This window comes from Xenopus tropicalis, chromosome 2 (assembly GCF_000004195.4).
Source record: "Xenopus tropicalis strain Nigerian chromosome 2, UCB_Xtro_10.0, whole genome shotgun sequence".
In the NCBI taxonomy this organism is placed as follows: Eukaryota; Metazoa; Chordata; class Amphibia; order Anura; family Pipidae; genus Xenopus; species Xenopus tropicalis.
Genome location: NC_030678.2, coordinates 86,300,501 through 86,306,610, shown reverse-complemented (window position 1 = coordinate 86,306,610; position 6,110 = coordinate 86,300,501).

The following is a 6,110-nucleotide window of genomic DNA, read 5'->3' as shown; positions in this document are numbered from 1 at the left end:
GTAAAGTTTTCATTCCAAAATCCACTATGTGTGTGTATAATTGTACCAAATTATCTGTTACCTTCTGGGTAGCCTGGTAAGGTATTTCTTTGCCAGGCTACCCCTTTAACAGCCTAGCGCAAAGTAAAGGTAACACACTTGCTGTGTTTATAATGAGAGTGTAAGCAGAAGTCTCTATTTTACTAGAACAGGTAAATCTTATTATTATTATTTATTATTAATATTTATATAGTGCCATCAATTTATGCAGCGCTTTACAGAATAGAGGGGTACAAAAGACAGAACAGTTAACATGTACATGTAAACAATGTCCCAAAGGGAGATTAGTCGCCCTTGATAAATCTCTGCTACCGTGGGCGATTAATTTTGTATTTAATGGAGATTGTGATTATTGCACATGGTTTATTAGAAAAAAATTACATTTCCTGCAGGAGATTATGGGAGATTTTGAACTCAATTGGATTTTCTCACTTTCACTACAAATCTCTATCTGAATTTGGGCAGGGTGTGGTAGATTTAAATTTGTTTAAACTTTCATTCCTGACAACAGTGCTGGGACTAAGGTTATGGGCACCCAAGGCAAGCAAGGGCTGAACAAGAGGGTATTGTTGGTAAATTTGTAGCACTGGCCCAGCTGCTATTTTGCCAGCTAGGCCAGTAAAATAGCAGCCAAGTTGAGACCCTATGTGGACAGAGAACAATATTGCAACCTCCTGTCCTCAAACCAGGTGGGTGAAGCCAACTTCTAGCAAAGTAGCTGTTACATGCGACTCAGATTGGGCTTTGCCAGTTGGTGGAGAGAGGGTGTTGCAGTTGAACTTTATCCTCAAAATAAACTCCTTTGCATGCCAGTGATTCTTAAAGATGTTCTTTATTAAACCTGCTGCTGTTGCTGAATTATCTGCTATTTCAATAGCAGAAGTGACAACAATGCAGATGTATCATACAATACAATAACAAACTAAAATGAGTTAGAACACAATAGAAAGCGCCAAGTCTTACCCACAGGTTAAAGCTATCCAGCAGAGCAGTAATTGCACTGTACGCAAGGGTGCCCACAACTCCACCAACCCACTCAGCAAATATTTACTGGGGGATATTAATCCCACTACTGTCCTAAATTTGGGCACTTAGCTGCCCTTGCTTAGTAATCCTTAAACCCCTACGGTGTACTATGACAGGGTCTGACTATTAATATCTAATGTTTGTTAATTGGGTCCTGGCTTAATCCAGAAGATAAGGCCTACTTCAGCATCTGGACCTTTAGCACTTCAATCTGCCTCTCAGGTGGAGCACCAACAGCTCAATAAATAGTGATTTCAGCCCTTTAATCAACTAAGGAATAGGGTATCCCATAATATCTCACCCTTTACAACCAACATAAAACTTGATCCTTTCATGTCTTTTGTTTAAGCGCAACATCCTGATACCATGGCATTTGAAACTGTCCTATCCATATGTCTGGTACTGTGGCATTTCAAGCCTCCAGATGGTCAGAAGCTATACTGAAGCCACAGTGTGCCTGCTGCAAATAAGCATTTGGGAATGCACGTACATATTATATGCTGCTCACCTTTCAGTAAAGTCTTGACCCACACACAGAAGGCTTTGGTTGTAAATTTATTTAACAAGCTTTAAGGCTGGCAGCTCTGCCCACATGACTGTAACAAAACTATAGTCACTATGATACTATCTGGTTTGTTGTATAGCAGGAATCCCCAACCTTTTATACCTGTGAGCCACATTCAAGTGGAAAAAGTGTTGGGGAGCAACACAAGCATGAAAAAAGTTCCTGGAGGTGCCAATGAGAGCTATCATTATCTATTTGATAGCCCCTATGTGGACTTGCAGCCTACAGGAGGCTCTGTTTGGCATTATACTTGCCTCCTTACCAGAAATTCAAAAATGAGCACCTGGTTTGAGGCCACTGGGAGTAACAACCAAGGGGTTGGGGAGCAACATGTTGCTTATGAGCCACTGGTTGGGGAACACTGGTGTATAGGGTGCCCTATAATGTTAGCATAGCATTCATCATTAACAAAACATAAACATTTCATAACAAGACTGCTGTTAAACACTACATCCCTCCCTTACATTTTAGATTTGAAACAATACAAAATAACGTGTACAAACATATAATAAAATGTGGTCTAACATATTTAGGTCTCATAGTCTTTTTTGTAACTTAGATTTGTAATTAATTTTAAAGAAATTACAAGAAAAGAAAACGTGCTTATATACATCGCATTTAAAGCACAATAAAATGATATAACCTTATATAATGATTACAGGAAGGCTTCTGGTGCTGTGGTGTAGTGTAGGGCATTTCATACTCAAAATGGCTAAAATAGAAAGAGAAGTAGAAAACTAACAATTGCCAATAACCAGGATAAGGAAGAGAGAACTTAACTTTCTATCAATCTATCATTCTTTCATTAGATGGAAGGATAATTAGAATGTCACCAGTGCAGTGAGGAAAGCTTTAACCAGTAGATGGCAGTAGGTTCCTTCTGTGATCAAATAGACAATCCAATAATTGGCTTATATAATATTCTGTGGGACGGAGTACCATTAGTATTAACAATCATGAGGTTTTGCTAGTAGCTGATAAGGGACAAGAAATGAGATGTCACTTTTTCATGAGGTAGTCAGTTTTCCATTTGTAGTGGAATTTAGATTTTAAGGCTTTTACTGACATCGTTAACATTCACAATGGGAGAGCTTCTGAGAGGTGCTGGGTTTGCAAATGCCTCCTACCACATCTATTTCAAACCACACCCATGTTATCACAATAGCTTTTAATACCATATCCACATTATTGGCAGTAAAACAAAACTCTGGGGGATATCACCCTTCATTCATGTGTGAAATATGTTTATTATGACATATTAAGCCACACCCTTAAATCCATATGCCTTCTCCTCCCCTGTAGGCACAGCATATAATTACACACCATTTACAAATGCTAACAAACTTCCAGAACAAACCTTGCCAGATTCACCCCCCACAGGCAACATAGGGCAGGCATAGTATGGCACACACAGGCAGCATAGGACAGGCAGAGTATGGAACACACAGGCAAGGTAGAGCAGGGCAGGCAGAGTATGGCACACAAAGGCAGCATAGGGTAGGGAGAGTATGGCACAAAGGCAGCATAGAGCAGACAGAGTATGGCACCCACATGTAGCATAGTGTAAGGCCCAATGGCAACAACGCAGCCGCCCGCCTGGCCACAAGGGGGCGCGCAATGACGCCGGCGCGCGCCTTAACGCGTGTGCGCGTCTTGGCGCCGGCGTGCGCCTTGACGCCAGCGCGCGACTTGACGCCGGCGTGCGTCATGACGCCGGCGCACGCTCTGACGCCAGCGTGCGTCCTGGCGCATGCGCCTTGCGCTTTAAAAGACGCCAGAGGCCTAGGATCACTGCGAAGTGATCTTTTTCACCTTGGAAGACACTGAGCGTTGTTATCCTTCTGAAAGACTTGTTTTTGATCCGGCTTCCCCTTGACGACGAATCCTGCTGCCTGTACCGACCTCTTGCCTGCCCGACTATCCGTTTGTCTCCCGATTCTGCTCTGACGCCTGGTTCGGCACTCCTGCCACTCCTCCACTTGGTCCAGTCCTGTCTCCAGCTCCAGCGGCTGTGTTCCTTAGTGGGAGGTGTAGGAGAGGTCCTTCCTCTACGAGTTCTTCCAACAACACTTCTTCCTTGATCCTGACAGTATCACTTCGCCAGTATGGAAGAATCTGAGGAAGTCTCAGCCATGCAACTACTCACCCAACAGATGGCCACCCTTACTCAAGTGGTACGTGATCTGCAAGCAGGGCTTCATTCTGTCCAGGCCCAGTTACAACCCCTGCCGGGAGACCCTGTTGACGTACTTGCTGCTCCTCCGCCTATTGTTGTTCAGCCACCGGCGACCAAGCTTAAGCTGTCCCTACCTGAACGTTTTTCGGGGAACCGCAAGAAGTTTCGGGCTTTTATGAACAGTTGCAAGTTGGAGTTTACTTTGAACCCCCACATTTATGTGACGGAACAGTCTAAGGTGGGGTTTGCTATCTCACTCCTTTCCGGGGAGCCTCAGACTTGGGCCCATCGTCTTCTAGAACAGGACAGTCCATTGTTTGGTGACTCTACTGCTTTCTTTCAGGCAATGGCTGTACTTTACGATGATCCTCAAAGGGAAGCTTCAGCTGAGGCCGCACTCAGATCCCTGTTCCAGGGAAAGCGCCCAGTAGAGGAGTACGTTACGGACTTTCGTAATTATGCTGCTGATACCCAATGGAACCAAGCGGCTCTAAAACATCAATTTCGAATTGGCTTGTCGGAAAGCTTAAAGGATGAGCTAGCTCGTGTTGGGGTTCCGGAGCAATTGGACTCTCTCATTGATACCGCGATCCAAATAGATCGGCGTTTTAGAGAGAGGAAATTGGAGAAGTCTGGGTTGTCCCAACCAAGTTGGCTGCTTCCTAAAGCGCCCCTGTTCCCTAAACCCATCTCTACACCGTCCGCCTCCGCTTCTTCGTCCTTTGGGGAATCCGAACCGATGCAGATTGGCCTTATCCGTTCCCCATTGACTCCTGAAGAAAGGCTACGCAGACGTCGTTTGAATCTGTGTCTCTACTGTGGGGGTTCTGGCCATCTCCTTCGTAACTGCCCTGTGCGACCGACAAGTAAGGGGTCAGCACCCGTTCTTCTTAGTGCTGGAGCTGTCAATGGACTTTCACTCATGTCTGTTATTGCTGTTTTACAGTGGCCCGGAAAGACGCTCCAAGTCCCAGTACTGATTGACTCCGGGGCGTGCGGTTGCTTCATTGATCGAAACTTCGCCCGCTCCCATGATGTTCCTTTGAAACCAAGATCCTGCCCACTGATGGTGAAGTTGGCCGATGGGTCTGATATTTCTTCTGGTCCAGTTCTTTTCGAAACCCTTCCTCTGTTAATAAAGATTCAACAGCATAGTGAAAACCTCTCGTTTGACGTGGTTACTTCTCCTCTGTATCCTCTTATTTTGGGGTTTCCATGGTTGAGGGCACATAATCCTCTCATCGATTGGGATACCAAGCAATTGACATTTCCTTCTGACCGAAGCTCCCGTCATGGGGTGACCCTAAAGAAACTGCTGGTTCTCTCCCCTGATCCCCGACTTAAGTTCATCCCAAAGCCTTACCATGGATTTCTAGATGTTTTTGATGAAAGAGGGGCTGATGTACTACCTCCTCATCGGGTTTATGACTGCCCTATAGATCTTTTCCCTGGAGCAGCTATCCCATTTGGGCGAATTTACCCTCTTTCTGAACCTGAACTTACTGTTCTTAAAGACTATATTGAGGAAAACCTCCAGAAAGGATTTATTCGTCCATCTACTTCTCCCGCTGGCACAGGAATTTTCTTTGTTGAGAAGAAGGATCAGTCCCTACGTCCCTGTATTGACTACCGAGAGCTGAACAAAGTTACCATTAAGAATCGGTACCCCTTGCCCCTCATATCTGAACTCTTCCTAAGACTACGCTCGGCGCGTGTCTTTACGAAGCTAGACCTTCGGGGGGCATATAACCTGGTTCGCATTCGGCAAGGGGACGAATGGAAGACAGCGTTTCGTACTCGCTATGGGCACTTTGAATATTTGGTCATGCCCTTTGGCCTTTGTAACGCGCCTGCAACCTTCCAACACTTTGTAAATGACATTTTTAGGGACTTTCTGGACCTATTTGTGATCGTATATCTAGATGATATTCTAATTTTTTCCTCCTCCTTGGAAGAACATCGTCTTCATGTTAAACAGGTTTTTTCACGCTTACGCACTCACAAACTGTTCGCCAAGCTAGAGAAATGTGAATTCGAGAAGTCGACAATAGAGTTCCTTGGTTTTGTCATTTCCCCAGAGGGAATGTCTATGGACTCTCGTAAAGTCTCTGCTGTGTTAGACTGGCCTGTTCCAAATAACCGCAAGGCAGTGCAGAGATTTGTTGGTTTTGCCAATTTTTATCGAAAATTCATCAAGGACTTTTCCAAGACCATTGTTCCTATTACCGCCCTTACCAGTTCACTAAAGAAATTTTGTTGGACTCCTGAAGCTCAACAAGCTTTTTTCCGATCTCAAGAATCGCT